Source organism: Hyperoodon ampullatus (assembly GCF_949752795.1).
Source record: "Hyperoodon ampullatus genome assembly, chromosome: 10".
NCBI classification, from domain to species: Eukaryota; Metazoa; Chordata; class Mammalia; order Artiodactyla; family Ziphiidae; genus Hyperoodon; species Hyperoodon ampullatus.
This window is the reverse complement of record NC_136923.1, coordinates 39065619-39085084: the sequence shown is the minus strand read 5'-3', so window position 1 is coordinate 39085084 and position 19466 is coordinate 39065619. Positions and strand designations below refer to the sequence as shown.

At 40.6% G+C, this 19466-nt stretch overlaps 1 protein-coding gene across 1 annotated transcript in view; it reads left to right on the top strand.

Annotated features, from left to right (window-relative positions):
* Nucleotides 1–19466, top strand: part of RBM6 (RNA binding motif protein 6) — an 88186-nt gene that overhangs the window by 34126 nt on the left and 34594 nt on the right. The gene's annotated exons all lie outside the window — the stretch shown is intronic.

Below are 19466 nucleotides of genomic sequence, written 5' to 3'. Positions count from 1 at the left end.
CCTGCCTCAGTGATCAAATCTTAAATTTTCTCAAGGGGAAGTGCAAGAGACATACCACATGTGGGGCATGGAGTATGGTTAGACCACGCTGGGAATCTAGCCTGTGACCTTAAAACCCTAAACTCTGGTAACTAGCCACTGGCGTTGCCTATCTCAGTATTTTTCCAATAATTGTAGAAGGTACTCTAAACTGGAGTCAGTTTAGTTTTCTTGAATTTGAAAAGTAAACATTTATCATTTGGCAGTTTTAAGGGAAATTTCCAATGTGTCTCCTATGATGAGGTTTATGATTATTTTTGTTACACATGGTTCATTTCTGTGGATGGAAGAAATTTAGTTCCTAATTTGTTCTAAATTGGGCATGTGCCTGTATATTTTAACCTTGTGCTTTGTTGTTGCCATATTTCTTTCAGCTTGTTTTTTTTAAATTAATTAATTAATTAATTTTTGGCTGTGTTGGGTCTTCGTTGCTGCACGTGGGCTTTCTTTAGTTGCAGCAAGCCGGGGCTACTCTTCGTTGCGGTGCGTGGGCTTCTCATTGCAGTGGCTTCTCTTGTTGCGGAGCATGGGCTCTAGGCATGCATGCTTCAACAGTTGCAGCACTCAGGCTCAGTAGTTGTGGCTTGCGAGCTCTAGAGCACAGGCTCAGTAGTTGTGGTGCACGGACTTAGTTGCTCTGCAACATGTGTAGTCTTCCCAGACCAGGTCTCGAACCCGTGTCCCCTGCATTGGCAGGTGGATTCTTAACCAGTGTGCCACCAGGGAGGCGCCCAGCTTGTATTTTTAGTTAATGTTTGACTTTTTATAAAAATGAGATTGTGCAAAGTGCTAATTTTGGAACTTGATTACAGACAGTTATTGAAAAAAAACAAGCAGAATTTGTATAATTCTAATTAACTAGTTCAGGGGTTATACAAAGGCACAGTTCCCTTTGTGGTCTTGGTTATAACTTTAGTTTATGACTTTGTATACCTCCAGACAGTATAGTGTTAGGAGCACAGACAGGTTTAAGATTCCAGCTTCATCAGTTCCTAGCTCTTGTAACTTCTGAAGCTCAGTTTCCTCATCTATAAAATGGAGGGATAATCACAGTACCTACCTCAGAGCAATTGTGAGATTAAAGTATGTAATGTATGTGAAGTGCTTGGTATGGCAGCTAGCATATGGTATATACTCAGTAGTACAGGGTGATTCTATAACACTGGACTCTATTTGGTTGCCTTCCTTTTTCTTGGCTGCTTATCTACCTCTTGGGACTCAGAGATGCCTGAAAAGTGGAGGCAGTGCTTTGGGTGGCAGCTAGATCTTTGACAGCCATTTCACGTGGTGCTGTTGCACAGCGTCTCTCCCATGAAACTTGGGGTGTCTGGACTGAAAGTGAAAGAGGCTGGGTAGCACCTGTCTTGACAGTGTCTGAGGGATGAGTGCACAGGCATCCAGGCATGTGAGGGCAGACAATCATGGCCATTCCAGCACTCATACGATGGAGAGCCTTGTTTCTGAATCTAGCATTGCTGGTAGTTCTGTCACAGAATTCACTTAGGCCACAGGTGGCATTGAATGTTTATTGGGTGTCTTCTCCATTCAAGTTGAACTTGGAGGTTATCATGTGTCTTTGTGTCCTGTTCTCCACAGGGCTAATTGTTCAGATGTTGTCATTCCACCCTCTAGCTCATTTGTATGTGAGCTAGATACATAAATACGTGTCTATGTAATATGTATTATATATATGTACATATTTCTTGTTAAGAGTATTGATGGTATGACTTTGATAATCATGGATAAGCTTATCTAGATTAATAATTATCTTTGGGACTTCCCTGGTGGCACAGTGGTTAAGAATCCGCCTGCGGGCTTCCCTGGTGGCACAGTGGTTGAGAGTCCGCCTGCCGATGCAGGGGACACGGGTTCGTGCCCCAGTCCGGGAAGATCCCACGTGCCGTGGAGTGGCTGGGCCCGTGAGCCATGGCCGCTGAGCCTGTGCTCCGCAACGGGAGAAGCCACAACAGTGAGAGGCCCGCGTACCGCAAAAAAAAAAAAAGAAAAGAATCCACCTGCCAATGCAGGGGAAAACGGGTTCAAGCCCTGATCCGGGAAGATCCCACATGCCGTGGAGCAACTAAGCCTGTGTGCCACAGCTACTGAGCCTGCACCCTAGAGCCCGCGAGCCACAACTACCAAGCCCGCGTGCCACAGCTACTGAAGCCCATGTGCCTAGAGTCTGTGCTCCACAACAAGAGAAGCAACCACAATGAGAAGCCGGCACCACAACGAAGAATAGCCCCTGCTTGCCACAGCTAGAGAAAGCCCGTGCGCGGCAATGAACACCTGACGCGGCCAAAAATAAATAAATAAATTTATTAAAAAATAATTATCTTTAATCTCTCATGGTGAGATTAGTAATGCTGATGTTGTATACTAATGATACATATTTTACCAAAATCTGTGACCAAGTGAAATTTGTATTTAATCTATTTAATCTGTATGAACGCTGTTTCCAAAGGAAAATATAAAGAGAAAAAGAGGTCTATCACAGAAAGTAGATAATTGGTTACCAGGTTCTTATAGAGAGGGGGAAAGCAAGAGGGAATAGTGAGTGACTGCTAATAGATAATAGGGCCTCTTTCTGAGGTGGTAAAAATGTTCTAGTATTAGTTGGTGATGATGGTTGACCAACCTTGTGAATATACTAAAACCCACTGAATTGTACAGAGTACTATAAAAGAGTGAATTTTATGGTATGTGAACTGTATCTCGAGTTTTAAAAAAAAGTCTTTAAACTTAGCATGGAATTTAGTTCAGGATCCCAGCCTGACGGGAATGAATTCGGGTCTAAAATAAAGTACAGATTCACTTACAGAAAAGAAGGTGGTATGTCAGTTTGTCTGGAAGCTAGAGATTTAAAGCTTTGATCGTAAAATGTCTGAAGAATTTCTTTGTTAATGGTATCTACATGCCACAGAAGAACATTTAAACTAAATGTCTGAAAGGTGATGGCTGATATTGGTAACAAGCCACATTTGAAGTGGCCACGTATCTTGTGCACAGTAGTTGCTCAACACAGTAATTGCTCAGTAGTTGCACAGTAGTTGCTCAGTAGTGCACAGTAGTTGCTCAGTACAGAGTGGGCTTTCTGTTTTAGTATCCACACAGTTAGAAATAAAGGAAAGAGGGGCTTCCCTGGTGGCACAATGGTTGAGAGTCCGCCTGCCAATGCAGGGGACACGGGTCTGTGCCCCGGTCCGGGAAGATCCCACATGCCGCGGAGCGGCTGGGCCCATGAGCCATGGCCGCTGAGCCTGCGCGTCTGGAGCCTGTGCTCCGCAACGGGAGAGGCCACAGCAGTGAGAGGCGCGCGTACCGCAAAAAAAAAAAAAAAAAGAAAAGAAAAGAAAGAAAGAAAGAAAGGAAAGGGGAATTCCCTGGCCATCTAGTTGGTTAGGACTCAGCGATTTCATTGCTGAGGACCTGGGTTTGATCCCTGGTTGGGGAACTAAGATCCCACAAGCCTCGCGGCGCAGCCAAAAAAAAGAAAAAAAAGAAGGAAAAAAGAAATAAAGGAAAGGACTATTTTGAAGTATTGATAGATTTAAAATGAAAGTGCCGCTGGGAAATCCTTGGCCTTTTTTTTTTTTTTAACAGAGACAACATTCCTGTAACCGAATGCTTTGTAGGTACCAACATGGATCTTTCCTGGTTTCCTGGAATTGTTAACCAAAGTTCAAAACTGGAATGTGGGTAGAGAAGACCAAATCACTGCTGAGGGAGGTTCCCTCCCTGTATCTTTCTCAGAGGCTTCTTTTCGGCAGTATTTTTTTTTTTAATTCTTTTTTTGGGGGGAGGCTGCATTGGGTCTTTGTTGCTGCGCGAGTGGGGCTACTCTTTGTTGTGGTGCGCTGGCTTCTCATTGCGGTGGCTTCTCTTGTTACAGAGCACAGACTCTTAAGAGTGAGGGCTTCAGTAGTTGTGGCACGTGGGCTCTAGAGTGCAGGCTCAGTAGTTCTGGCGCGTGGGCTTAGTTGCTCCACGGTATGTGGGATCTTCCCAGACCAGGGATCGAACCCATGTCCCCTGCATTGACAGGCAGATTCTCAACCACTGTGACACCAGAGAAGTCCCTTTTCAGCAGTATTGACACTGTAGCTGTCATCTTTGACCTCTAGTACCAGAGGGACACAGAGGTTCTTTTTTTTTAAAGAAAAAAAATTATTACGATAATTTAAGTATCATAAGATTCACCCATTTTAAGTATATAATTCAGTGATTTTTAGTAAATTTACCAAGTCGTGCAACCATAAAGTGATTTCAGACTTAAAGAAAAGTTGTAAAAACAGTACAAAGACTTCCTATGTGCTTTGCACCCACATTCCCCAAATGTTAACATTTTACCACATTAGTGTTTTTTTGTTTGTTTTTTTTAATTCGTTTATTTTAAAACATGAAACCCAAGCTGAATAGAAACCACAGAAATTACACTGACGAGATCTTTAGTATTTGCCAAGAAAAATAAAGCCCCCAGAGAAATAAAAATCAAACCCCAAACCCAGTTAAAAAAAACAAAAAAACAAAAACAGAAACACAGCGACAGCACATGCAGCCATGGCCCTACGGAAGCTGGGGGATGCCAAGCGATTCAGGCCTCAGTTCCTCGCTCAGGATGCTAAATCACCTTGTGGAGGGGTGCAAGGGCCAGGAGAGAAACCCGGGAGGGGGAGTCTTAACAAATGCAGAGATTTTTGAATGATTCCTTCTCTTGAAGAGGCATCATTTAACTTGTCTTCCCATCATACCCCCTCCCTTGGTGGTTGGAGATACTCTTTGGTTGGGGAAAGTAAGTAAATTTCTGGTGGGTTGAGTGGATGCTTTGTAAAGTGATGAGGGCTTAAGCTATCTTGTCAGCGCTCCCAAGAGGGTCGGTCCCCTGCTGGGCAGAGCTGAGGTTGGGGGTTGGGGTTGGAGGATGGGAAATAGGACCAGATTCAAATCTCCCACTCCTGCACACTGTAAGGTTTTTGTGGGGCTTAAAAAAAACCCAACAAATGTTTTCCCCCGTGAGAGAGCTGGCATTTGGATGCCTGATACACAAAGAAGGACTTGTGTGCTAGCTAGCATTAGACCAAGAAGCAACAGCGGCCAGGGGAAAGGCGAAGCAAGCTTACATCCCCTGGCCTGATGTTTTTTTGTAATACAGTGGTTCTTAACAGTGGGGAGAGGGCGGGGGGAAGGCAGTTTGGATATCCTTTTCTCCCCTCCCCAGCCACTGGACATTTGGCAATATCCAGAGACATTTTCGGTTGTCACTACTGGCACTAGTGAGTAGAGGCCAGGGATGCTGCTAAACATCCTACAACACACAGGACAGCCCCTGTAGTGTATTATCTGGCCCAAAATTTAAACAGTGCCAAGTTTGAGAAATCCTGGTATAAGGGGACGGGAGTTATGGTTAGCCATAGAGAGGATGACCCAACTTGCCATGGGTTGACTTTTAATGAATCACCTTTCTCTTTACCTTCCTCCTGGTCCTAACAGAATGGGGAATGGTGGGTGGGGTTAACAGTGTAGTGATAGAGTGCAGGCATGGCTCCTGCCCACCCTCCAGACTGCCAGTCACAAGTCTAACCTGTGCCCTTGGAGTAGGAGCTTCAGAATGAGACCAACTTGATATATTGCCCAGAATAAGTTCTTTAAAGAACCAAAGGGTTTTGGGTTTTGGTGGTTTTTTTTTTGGTTTTTTGTTTTGGCCATGCCACGCACCTTGCAGGATCTTAGTTCCCCTACGAGGGATTGAACCTGGGCTTGGCAGTGAAAGCTCCAACTCCTAACCACTAGGCCACCAGAGAACTCCCCCCGAAAGATGATTTTTAAAATCAGTCTGAGAAATGACTAAGATAATTCTGTTATCCAGCAGACATACCAGCTGGATATGGGGCTTGAGGGTCAGCAGATCATGCACATTTGATAGCAGTTGCTAGGGAAACAAGTTGAGAATTCCCTAAACAGATTGTATTTCACATATCAGTTTTCCAGGGAGTATTTAAAATATGGGTGCTGATTTTCATAGCCCTTGGTTATAGTGTATCAAATATTGGAAGCCAAATGAATATCTTTTCATTTGGCTTTATTTTGGAAGAAGGTTTCACAGAGCCTTATAACTGGAGCCAGCATGTTGAACTAGTTATAGAGTTTCAACTCAAGGTAAAAATGCGTATATTTTACCTTAATATAATAGCATTTTACTGTAAATGGGACATACCCTCCTGTGCAAAACTGGTTGGTCTGTCTGGAATCATGTTGGATATATCAGAAACAACTCATTTTAACTTTTGTTAACATGGTGAATACTGAGCACTTCTATGTGTAAGACCTTGGACTAAGTGGTATACATTTATTAATGAAAAAATGGACATGTCTCCTTATGGTCTAGTGGGGTGAGGCTGTTTAAAATTTTTTAATTTTTAAAACTTTACATTTTGAAATAATCTCAGTCTTTCAAGGGGGTACAAAGTAGTGGAAAGAATACCAATACTCTTCAACATTTCATAATCATTAAGTTAACATAGATATAATATTATCTAATATACATAACTTTTCAGATTTTGCCAGTTGTCCGCAAATGTCGTTTCTCTGGTTTAGTATGCAAGCCAGGATCATATGTTGTATTGAGTTGTGATATCTCCTTTTATTCTCTGTGACACTCCTCAGTCTTTCTTTGTCTTTCATGGCCTCGACACTTTAGAAAAGTACTGGCAGTTATTTTGTAGGACATTTCTCTGTTTGAATTTGTCTGTTTCCTTGTGATTAAATTCAGGTTATGCATTTTTTGGCAAGAATACCCCAGGAGTGATGTGTGTCTTTCCTTATATATCATCAGGTAGCACATGGTTTTGTCCTGTTACTAGTGATATTAACTTAGACCACTTGGTTAAGGTGGTGTTTGTCAGGTTTCACCACTGTAAAGTTACTATTTTAGGTATAATTAACTTACTAATTAATTATAATAAGTATTTTGTGGGGGCATACTTTGAGATTATAAATATCCTATTTCTCAGCATGCCTTTCTCACTTAATAATTTTAGCATCTGTTGATAGCTTTTGCATGTAAAGTTACTACTGTGGGTTTTTGTCTAAGGGCAATTTTCTATTTCCATCATTTCTTACACATTTGTTAGAATTCTACTATAAGGATGAACCATCCCATCTCCCTTATTTTATGTAGTGAATAGAACTAAAAAATATGGGGTATACACACATATGCATTTTTATATCTATCTGTGTATATATATTAAAAACCATGATTTCATGATGTTATAAATTCCAATTCCAATCCAATATCACAGAGTTCATTCTAGCTTTACCTCATTCCTTATTTGTAATTCTTTTTGCTAATAGTAAAAATCCTGGCTTTCATTATCCACAATATGTTTACTTATTTGCTCAATCCCAGAGTATACATAAAGTAGTTTCAGATTGTTAATTCATCCCCCTGTGAAAAACTAGAATCCAGTATTTGGGTACAGTTCTTTTTGTCTTTAGCCTGAGAGTATATAGTCAAAATACTGTTTCCCGAAGTTAGTTAGGGTGATTCTTCACCACCTCACCCACTCTTCTTTGTGGTTGTTACTCATTTTACTGTAGAAAAAGTAGAAAACACAGGTTAAAAGAAAAGGGTTAGTATCTCCAGTGATCTCTATATTGCTTTTTATTTATTTATTTTTGGCTGCATTGGGTCTTCGTTGCTGCACGTGGGCTTTCTTTAGTTGCGGCGAGTAGGGGCCACTTTTCGTTGCGGTGTGCAGGCTTCTTATTGTGGTGGCTTCTCTTGTTGGGGAGTACGGGCTCTAGGCACGCAGGCTCAGTAGTTGTGGCGCACGGGCTTAGTTGCTCTGCGGCATGTGGGATCTTCCTGGACCAGGGCTCGAACCTGTGTCCCCTGCACTGGCAGGCGGATTCTTAACCACAGTGCCACTAGGGGAGCCCTATATTGCTTTTTAAAAAAAAAATAAATTAATGGACTTTTTCTTTTCTCCTTTTAAATAGACTTTGTTTTTTAGAGCAGTTTTAGGCTCACAAAAAAATTGAGCATCCCACCTCCAACAGCACACCCACAGCCTCCTTCACCATTCACTGTGGTACACTTATTACAATCAGTGAAACAACATTGATACATCATTATCAACTCGAAGTCCATAGTTTACATGAGGGTTCACTCTTGGTGTTGTAGATTTGTGAGTTTGGACAAATTGATAATGACATATATCAACCATTATAGTACATGCAGAGTTGTTTTATTGCCCTAAAAACCCTCTGTGCTTTATCTGTTCATCCTTTCCTCAATGGTTGCTGGGTTGCAAACCCCTAGCGACCATTTTCTTTTTACTGTCTCCATAGTTTGTTCCAGAATCTCATGTAGTTGGAATCATACAGTATGTAGCTTTTTGCAGATTGGTTTCTTTCACATAGTAGTATGCACTTGCTAGTAATTGTCTTCTTTCACTTAGTAATATGGATTTAAGTTTCCTCCGTGTCTTTTTGTGTTTTGATAGCACTTTTTTTTTTTTAAAGCTCTGAATAATACTTTATTGTCTGAATGTACCACAGTTTGTTTATTCATTCACCTAAAGGGCAACTTAGTTGCTTCTGAGTTTTGGCAGTTATGAATAAAGCTGCTATAGGATACATCCATGTGTAGGTTTTTGTATGGGCATAAGTTTTCCATTTATTTGGGTAATACTGAGGAGTGCAATTCCTGGATTTCATGGTAAGAGTATGTTTAGTTTTGTAAGAAACTGCGAAACTGTCTTCCAAAGTGGCTGTAGCATTTTGCATTCCCACCAGCAGTGAATGAGAATTCCTATTGCTCCACATCCTCACCAGCATTTGATGTCAGTATTCAGTATTTTGGACATTCTAATAGCTATGTAATGGTATCTCATTTTAATTTGTACTTCTCTGATGACAGAACGTGAGCATCTTTTCATAAGCTTATTTGCCAGCTCTAGGGTTCTGCCCCACCCCCCTCCACCCCCATTGTTCTTTAGCAAGTAGAAGAGGTTCCCATCTATTCTAGTTTGCTGAGAGTTTTTATCATGAATGGCTGTTGGATTTTGTAAATGCTTTTTCTGCTTCTATTGATATGACCTTGTAATTCTTTTTTTTTTTTTAGCCTGTTGATGTGATGGATTATATTAATTGATTTTTCGAAGTTGAATCAACCTTGCATTGCATACCTGGAATAAATTCCAGTTGGTTATGGCATATAATTCTTTTCATACATTGTTGGATTTGCTTTGCTAATACTTTGTTGAGGATTTTTACATCTACCTTCATGGGAGATATTGGTTCTTTTCATGTAGTATCTTTGTCTGGTTTTAGTATTAGGGTGATGTCTGCCTCATAGAATGAGTTAGGAAATGTGTCCTCTACTTCTGTCTTCTGGAAGATACTGTAGAAAATTAGTATTAATTCCTTAAATGTTTGGTAGGCTTCATCAGTGAACTCATCGGGGCCTGGTGCTTTCAGTTTTGGAAGATTATTATTGATCCAATTTCATTAATAGATAGAGGCCTATACAGATTGTCTTTTTCTTCTTGTGTGAGTTTTAACAGGTTGTGTTTTTCTAAGAATTGCTCCTATTCATCAGGGTTATCAAATTTGTGGGCATGGAATTGTTCATAATATTCCTTTGTTATCCTTTTATTGTCCATGAAATCAGTACTGATGGCCCCTATTTCATTTTTGCTATTAGTAATTTGTATCTTTCTTTTTTATAGTTAGCCTGGTTAGATGTTTATCCATTTTATTGATATTTTTAAAAACCTAACTTTTAGTTTCATTGATATTTCTCTATGAATTCTCTGTTTTCGGTATCATTGATTTCTGTGCTTATTTTTATCATTTCTTTTGCTTTTTTTTTGGATTTAACTTACTCTTCTTTTTATAGTTTTCTAAGGTGGAGGTTTAGATTATTGAGTTTAGATCTTCATTTTTTCTATTATGTGCATTCAGTGCTATAAATTTCCTTTCTGAGCACTGCTTTCCCTGCATCCCACAAATTTCAACAAGTTGTGTTTTCAGCTTCATTTAGTTTCAGATTAAAAAAAAAAGTTCTCTTGAGAAATTTCTTCTTTGATCCATGTGTTATTTAGAAATGTGTTGTTTAATCTCCAAGTATTTGGCGATTTTACAGCTGTCTTTCTGTTATTGATTTCTAGTTTTATTATGTTGTGGTCTGAGAACATACATTTTATAATTTCTATTTTAAATGTGATAAGGTGTGTTTTTTGGCCCAGAATGTTGTCTGTGTTAGTGAATGTTCCATCTGAGCTTGAGAAGAATGTGTATTCTTCTATTTTTGGATGAAATAGTCTATAAACATTGAATAGATTATTGCTGTTATTTTGATGTGTACCCTTCCAAATTTTCCTATGTACATATCATCCATAACCTTTGTATTTACAAAGTAGGATAATCTTGTATACATGATTTTATAACCTTTTCTCTTCAAGTATTGTGGGCATATTTCCTTGTCATTAAAAACATTTTTATCATATCACTTTTAATGGCTCTGTAATGCTCCATAGTATAGATTACCATGATTTAACGAGTTCTTCATTTGATATTTTGAGATTGTTTCTTTATTTTATTAAAGAATGCTATGATCAATCTCCTTGTAGCTAAATAGTCATACATCCTTAATTACTTCTTTAAGTTAATTCCTCCAGGTAGACTTGCCAGATTAAGAGGTAAGCATATTTTATGACTTAATAAATATAGTCAAATTGCCATCCAGAAATTTCCCGATTTATTTTTTACCAACAGTGTTTGAGAGTACCTGTCTTCCCTGCATCCCAACGGGTGCCAAGTGTTAATAACAAAATATTTTTATTGAGTGGTGGTACATGGATGTGTGTTATTGTGTTCTCTAACCTTCTGTGTGTTTGAAATATTTCATAATTTTAAAAAAAATGTTGCCCGTATAGCAAAGAAGGGAGTGATTTAATTTTCTGTCTTAGGTTATTAGTGAAATAGAATGTTTTTACATTTGATTACTAGTTATTTGTATTTCTTTTGTAAATTGTTGGTTCCTGATGAATATTCAGCTAAAAGTGAAAAAAATAGGACATTTAGTTACCCTGTCTAGTCTTAAGGGATATCTATTAGACTTTTTGAAATGTTGAAAATAGGTATATTACCTGAATATGACATGGGGTTTCCCGAAACTTTATCCCTCAGAAAAGAGAATCCTTTTTTTTTTTAAGCAGGCAAAGAAATTTAACACAGTTTTGGTGATTATTCCAGGGTTATAATCTCAAAAATAAAAAGTTGGATAACATATTTAATAAAACAAGTATTCAAATTCACTTACAGAACCATTCAAACAATTGACTATTGTAGTTTCATGCCAAAAAGTACTCCTGGCTTACGATAAACTTCCCCACAATAACATTATTCACAGATTCAAAATGTGGTATATCTTCTTAAAATTTATTTTATTGAAGTTTAGTTGATTTACAATGTTGTGTTAATTTCTGCTGTTCCATTATACATATATATACATTCTTTTTCATATTCTTTGCCATTATGGTTTATCACAGGATATTGAATAGAGTTCCCTGTGCTGTACAGTAGGACCTTGTCATTTATCCATTCTATATATAATAGTTTGCATCTGCTAATCCCAAACTCCCAATCTGTCACTCCACCACCCCTCTTCCCCCTTGGCAACCACAAGTCTGTTCTTTATGTCTGTGAGTCGGTTTCTGTTTCTCTCTCTCTCTCTTTTTTTAATTAGGTTGTGCTGGGTCTTAGTTGCGGCAGGCGGGCTCCTTAGTTGTGGCATGTGAACTCTTAGTTGCAGCACACATGCAGGATCTAGTTCCCCAACCAGGGATCAAACCTGGGACCCCTGCATTGGGAGTGCAGAGTCTTACCCACTGGACCACCAGGGGAGTCTCCCAACACGTTTTGATTGAAGTGAAGACTTGCTACATAAAGCATTTATTAGCATTATCAGCAACTCCAAACAGCATGATCTGTGTGTCTTGGGCTTAGGTTGTACAAATGGTTCCCTTTTTAGAGCACATCATTTTAATTGCCATCAGATTTGCTTAAGATATACCACATTTTGTGGGCAGAAGACCTAAATAGACATTTCTCCAAAAAAGACATACAGATGGCTAACAGGCACATGAAAAGATGCTCAACATCACTAATTATTAGAGAAATGAAAATCAAAACTACAATGAGGTACTACCTCACACTGGTCAGAATGGCCATCATTAAAAAATCTACAAATAACAAATGCTGGAGAGGGTGTGGAGAAAAGGGAACCCTCCTACACAGTTGGTGGGAATGTAAATTGGCGTAGCCACCATGGAAAACAGTATACAGGTTCCTCAAAAACTAGAGTTGCTATATGATCCAGTAATCCTACACCCGGGCATATATCTGGATAAAACTATAATTCAAAAAGATACATGCACCGCTATGTTCATAGCAGCACTATTCACAATAGTCAAGACATGGAAACAACCTAAATAAGTGTCCATTGACAGAAGAATGGATAAAGAAGATGTGGTACATATATATAATGAAATACTACTCAGCCATAAAAAAAAGAATGAAATAATGCCATTTGCAGCTACATGGATGGACCTAGAGATTATCATACTAAGTCAGAAAGACAAAGACAAATACCATATGATATCACTTCTACGTGGAATCTAAAATATGACACAAATGAACTTTTTTTTTTTTTTTTTTTTTTGCGGTACGCGGGGCTCTCACTGTTGTGGCCTCTCCCGTTGCGGAGCACAGGCTCTGGACGCGCAGGCTCAGCAGCCATGGCTCACGGGCCTAGCCACTCCACGGCATGTGGGATCTTCCCGGACTGGGGCACGAACCTGTGTCCCCTGCATCGGCAGGCGGACTCTCAACCACTGTGCCACCAGGGAAGCCCAAATGAACTTGTTTTTGAAACAGAAACCGACTCACAGACATAGAGGACAGACTTGTGGTTTCCAATGGGGAAGGGGAGTGGGAGAGGGAGGGATGGACTGGGAGTTTGGGCTTAGCAAATGCAAACTGTTATGTATAGAATGGATAAACAACAAGGTCCTACTGTATAGCACAGGGAACTCAGTATTCAATATCCTTGATAAATCATAATGGCAAAGAATATGAAAAAGAATGTATATATATGTATAATGGAATCACTTTGCTGTACAGCAGAAATTAACACAACATTGTAAATCAACTAAACTTCAATAAAATAAATTTTAAAAAAATGATGTGCTCGGACTTCCCTGGTGGCGCAGTGGTTAAGAATCCGCCTGCCAATGCAGGGGACACGGGTTCAAGCCCTGATCCGGGAAGATCCCACATGCCACGGAGCAGCTAAGCCTGTGCACCACAACTACTGAGCCTGTGCTCTAGAGCCTGCGAGCCACAACTACTGAAGCCCGTGTGCCTAGAGCCCTGCTCCACAACAAAAAGAAGCCACCACGATGAGAAACCCATGCACCGCATTGAAGAGTAGCCCCCGCTTGCCACGACTAGAGAATGCCAGCGCGCAACAACAGACCCAACGCAGCCATAAATAAATGAATGAATGAATGAGTGATGTGCTCTAGAGAACTGCTAGATGACCTGAAATGGCTCTGTTGGTGATTAAAACTGCAGCATGTAAAAAGCTTGAATAAAATAGAAGTGTACAAATGGAAGGGGTACTGTCGCTAAATCATTATTTCTTCTCCCTCTCTCTTCTTTTCTTTTTGAAATATCACATACTTACAGTAAAGAGCAGAGATCATAAGCATACTATTCAGTGAATTGTCACAAGTTGAATACACCTATTGTCTTAGTTTGGGTACTATAACAAAATATCATAGACTGGTTACGGTACTTAAATAGTAGAAATTTCGGGCTTCCCTGGTGGCGCAGTGGTTGAAAGTCCACCTGCCGATGCAGGGGACACGGATTCATGCCCCGGTCCGGGAAGATCCCACATGCTGCGGAGCGGCTGGGCCTGTGAGCCATGGCCGCTGAGCCTGCACGTCCAGAGCCTGTGCTTCGCAACGGGAGAGGCCACAACAGTGAGAGCCCCGCGTACCACAAAAAAAAAAAAAAAGTAGAAATTTGTCACAGTTTTGGAGGCTGGAAAGTCCAAGATCAAGGTGCCAGCCAGTATGTTTCCCTGAGCCCTCTTCCTGGTTTGCAGATCGCTGCCTTGTTGTGTATCCTCACATGGTAGAGAGAGATTCTCTCTTATTTGTCTCTTAGAGTACTAATCTCATTCATGAAGGCTCTAACCTCATGACCTAATTACATCCTACCTCCAAATACCATCACAATGGGGATTAGGGCTTCAACATATGAATTAGGGTAGGGGGGTGGACACAAACGTTCTGTCCAAGAACCTATGTAACTGCAGCCCAGGTTAAAAAACAGGATGCTGCTCCATATGAAGAAGCCTCTCCTGGTCATTAATCTTTCTCCCCTTCCCAGAGGTGGTCACTGTCCTAAGTTGTCATTCTGTAGAGCCCTTTGACTTGCTTTTGATCCTTATGTATATGGAATCACACATGATGAATTCTTCTACCTGACTTTTATACTGAGTATTGTTTTTAAAATTCATTTTGTGTTTAAGTGGGATGTATTCATTTTCATTGTTGTACAGTCTTTCAGTATAAGAACATACCATAGGGATTTCCCTGGCAGTCCAGTGGTTAAGAATCCCCTTTCGAATGCAGGGGACACGGTTTCAATCTCTGGTCGGGGAACTAAGATCCCACATGCCACAGGGCAACTAAGCTCGTGTGCCATAACTACTGAGCACTCGGGCCACAACTAGAGAGCCTGTGCGCCACAACTACAGAGCCCATGTGCTCTGGAGCCTGCGTGTCACAACTAGAGAGCCCTTGCACTGCACCTACTGAGCCCGCATGCCACAGCGGAGAATCCTGCATGCCACAACAAAGGTCCTGCCTGCTGCGACTAAGACCCAGTGTAGCCAAAAATTAAATAAATAAATAAACAAACAAATATTTAAAGAAAAAAAAAGAACATACCACAATTTATTCATTGGTTCCAGTGTCAAAGAACATGGAGGGTTGGGTTTTGGGGTTTTTTTTTTTCCATTTGGGGCTATTTCATAGTTGTTACTTCTCTTGGTGAATAGGTACACTCATTCCTGTTAACATATACCCATTGGTGGACTTGGATTTTGAGTGTATCCTCAATCTGTCACCTAGTAGTTTAAACTTCATTGATTGCTGCCTAGATACAGTCATTCAGTAGCTGCTGAGCTCCTTGCTGTGTTTATATGCCTGCCAGTGTATAGGTATTGGGGGTACAGTTGTAATTCAGACCATGTTGTTTTATAATTTAAATATATAAAACTAATTAATAAATTAAGTAGACATTTGGTTGTTTCATATCCCTAAAGTTTATTCATTCACGGTTGGTCAAATTGGGCTTCCCTGGTGGCGCAGTGGTTGGGAACCTGCCTGCCAACACAGGGGACATGGGTTCAAGCCCTGGTCTGGGAAGATCCCACATGCCACGGAGCAACTAATCCCATGTGCCACAACTACTGAGCCTGCACTCTAGAACCCGCGAGCCACAACTCCTGAGTCCATGTGCCACAACTACTGAAGCCCGTGCACCTGGGGCCCGTGCTCCACAACAAGAGAAGCCACCACGACAAAAAGCCCGCGCACCGCAACCAAGAGTAGCCCCCGCTTGCCGCAACTAGAGAAAGCCCGCACACAGCAATGAAGACCCAATGCAGCCAAAAATAAGTAAATTTATTTTAAAAAAAAAAAAAAGGTTGGTCAAATTGCCTTTTACAGCCAAAAATAAAGACCCAATGCAGCCAAAAATAAATAAATTAAAAAAAAAAAAAGGTCAAATTGCCTTTTGGCCATCTTTTTGTTGGGAAAACGGATGTTCCCTTCTAGTTAGAGCTCTCTTAATTTTCAGTTATGTATGGTCATTGGGAACCAGAGCTTTGGGCAAGAATTGAGGTGTGCTAAGGAGGATGAGTGTGGCAGTGGTATGCACAGTTAGAGGAGAAAAGGCTGGAGGCAGAGTACTCAGTGAAAGGCTGTGGGGTGGGGACAGGTTAAGTGGGTATGGCAAAGAGAGAGGAATGAAATAACTGAATGTCTTTGTTCTGGCAATAGTCTTACATCCCTGAAAGCTTTGTTTTGTTTTGTTTGTTTTAATTAAGATATAGTCCACATATCTTAAAATTCACCGTTTTAAAGTGTACAGTTTAAGTGGCATTTAGTATAATATATTCACAGAGTTATGCAGCCATCACCACTATCTAATTCTTGAACATTTTCATCACCCCAAAAGAAACCTGCACCCATTAGCAGTTGCTCCCATTTCCTTTCACCTTCCCCCGTTTCGTGCTTCTAACGTCCACTAATCTACTTTCTTTTTTTCTTTTTTCGGCCGTGCTGTGCATGGCATGCGGGATCTTAGTTCCCAGACCAGGGATCGTACCCACGCCCCCTGAAGTGGAATCATGGAGTCTTAAACACTGGACTGCCAGGGAAGTCCCCTAATCTACCTTCTGTCTCTATAGATTTGCCTGTTTGAGATGTTTCATATAACTGGGATCATACACTTTTTTGTGACTGACTTCTTTCAGTTAGCATAAAGCTTTCAAAGTTCATTCATGTTGTAGTAAGAATTAGTACTTCATTTCTTTTTATAATTGAATATTCCATTGTATGGTTGTAACACATTTTCTTTATCCGTTAGTAAGTTGATAGACATTTGCGTTGTTTCCACTTTGGGCTATTATGAATAATGCTACTATGAATATTCATGTACAAATTTTTGTGTAAACATACATTTTCAGTTCTCTTGGATGTATGTCTAGGAGTGGAAATGCTAAAGTTTTCAGGTATTTTTTTCAAGAGCTTTCTCCAAATGGATTAGGCCCCATATTGGAGTGGTGTGTTATTGAAAACGTGGAATACTCACAGTTCCAATGGCCAGGTTTCAGTTCTGTTTTGGATGCCTTTGGGCATTCATGCTGCCATTTTGTATTCTCCCTTGGACTGTGGATTGTTTTGTTGTTGTTGTTGGGTTTTTTGTCTTGTTTCATGTTGTTTTGTTTTGTTATTTTCAGCCAGATGCCTCAGTGCACTTGTTGCCCTGGACATAGATCAGCCTTTGTTATTTGCGTTTTGAGCATATCCAGGATTTGCAGTTGATGGTTGAACAGCTAGTTTTCTTCTTTCCATTCCTTATAGGTTCTCCTTCTCATAGTCAACTGTTAAATGGCACATTTATTATTTCTGCCTATGCATCTGATAATGCTCAGGTTGTCTAATTCCTGAGGTTTTTTTTTTTTTAATCTATTTATTTTATTTATTTATTTTTGGCTGTGCTGGGTCTTCATAGCTGCACGGTCTGGGCTACTCTTCATTGCAGTGCACAGTCTTCTCATTGCAGTGGCTTCTCTTGTTGCAGAGCATGTGCTCTAGGCACACGAGCTTCAGTAGTTGTGGCACGTAGGCTCAGTAGTTGTGGCTCCCGGGCTCCAGAGTGCAGGCTCAGTTGTTGTGGCTCACGGGCTTAGTTGCTCCACGGCATGTGGGATCTTCCCGGACCAGGGCCCAAACCCTTGTCCCCTGCATTGGCAAACGGATTCCCAACCACTGCACCACCAGGGAAGCCCCTCCTGAGGTATTTTAAAGATATAAAGGTCTTTTTCTTTCTTCTTCTTCGATGTAATTCTTGTGCACTGTGAATCCAGAGCAATGCAGGATATGTTTGGTTCCCTATAAACTGGAGGAGTGCCAGCTCAGAAAAATGTTTGTGTTTGTTCCTATCTGGTTTCTAAGCTCAGCTGGACCTCTTTAAGATCAGAGAACATTAGTTTGAGCACCTTGCCTAGGAAAATGCTTCTTGTGGCTCTTTTTTTTTTGCTGTACGCGGGCCACTCACTGTTGTGGCCTCTCCCGTTGTGGAGCACAGGCTCCGAACGCGTAGGCTCAGCAGCCATGGCTGATGGGCCCAGCCACTCTGCGGCATGTGGGATCATCCGTGTCCCCTGCATTGGCAGGCAGACTCTCAACCACTGCGCCACCAGGGAAGCCCTTGAGGCTCTTTTGAGTGCTTGGGAGGAACAGGACTCTGTGTTGTCAGGTGTTTGCTTAGGTAGTTTCAAGATAGCACTGGAACCCTGAGAAATACGGAATAAAGGAGTAAATAGCTAAACCAGACAAAGTGCCCAGGTCATGACTAACAAAGATCTATGTACAGTAAAGCAGTTGTTACCAGAAATAGACGTCTCTGGATTTAAAGATCCAAGAGGGCAGGGACTGTTTCTTTTTTTCACTTTTATTTCCTTCCCTGCCTAAATGGTTTAGACCTATAACTGGCAACACATGGTGTGCTAAAGAAATATTTGTTTCTGGATATTAATACAACTTAAAAGTAGTTTCTGACTCTCTATTGCTTCTTCATAAGCCTTTAGTGATCTTTTTAGTTTCTGCGTAATGTAGAAGTCTCTTGTCCTCCCAACCTGAGTAGCCTCTTGACTTGCCAGATTCTGGTACTTCTATTAGGCTTCTACCTTATTATCTTTGATAGCAGATAGTAATATACTATTTCTGTTCTAACAGAGGTTGCCACGTCTTGTTTGTTCTAATTTCCAAGTTTCTGTTTGATTCTTGTCCTCATACTCCAGGAAGTAGTGAAAGGAATAGCTTGGAAAGTGCAAGATAGGTTGTCAAGGGCCTTACATTTAGTCTTTAAACATGAGGTAACCACAAGAATGTAACAAAGTCAAAATGACACTATAGGGAAACTCTTCTTGTGGTAGTATATAGACTTGACTAGAGGGGTGAAACTGAAGAGGAAAAGGTCTTTTAGAATCTGGAGCAGAAATTGAGATGTGAGGAGACAGTGGCTTCCACTAGGGGCTGGGAGCAGGTATGTAATGAAGAAGTCAGGTTTGAAAGAAGACTCTCTGAGGTTTGGTAGCACTGGATATTGGACAGAGGGGCAAGAGGGAGGGCAGACTCAGAGGCCACTCAGAGGTCAAAAGAACGGAACGGTAGTACCTTGAACAGAAAACATTTGGAAAAGGAAGGCGTTTGGAAGGGAGGGACAAAATGGTTGTTGAGTGTGAAGTGACAGCAGGACCTTTAGGTAACTGATAGAGATACAGGATTGGTGCCTGGCAGAATAAACATGCAGTTTTTTCACTGTCATTTTTTGTATCTTTCGTTTCACTATTTAACTAATTTACAGCTTTCTTTTTATTTCATAGTCTTTATGGCAAAATACCTACCTCTGCCTATCACCAATAATTTCCAAAAGCATCTATATCAGTTAGGATTAGATTTGGTGAGTGACAAAACGCTAGAAGTAACAGTGGCTTAAAATGAGGTGATTTATTTCTCTTTACCATAAATGAAGTCTAAGCCATCCAGGTTTTC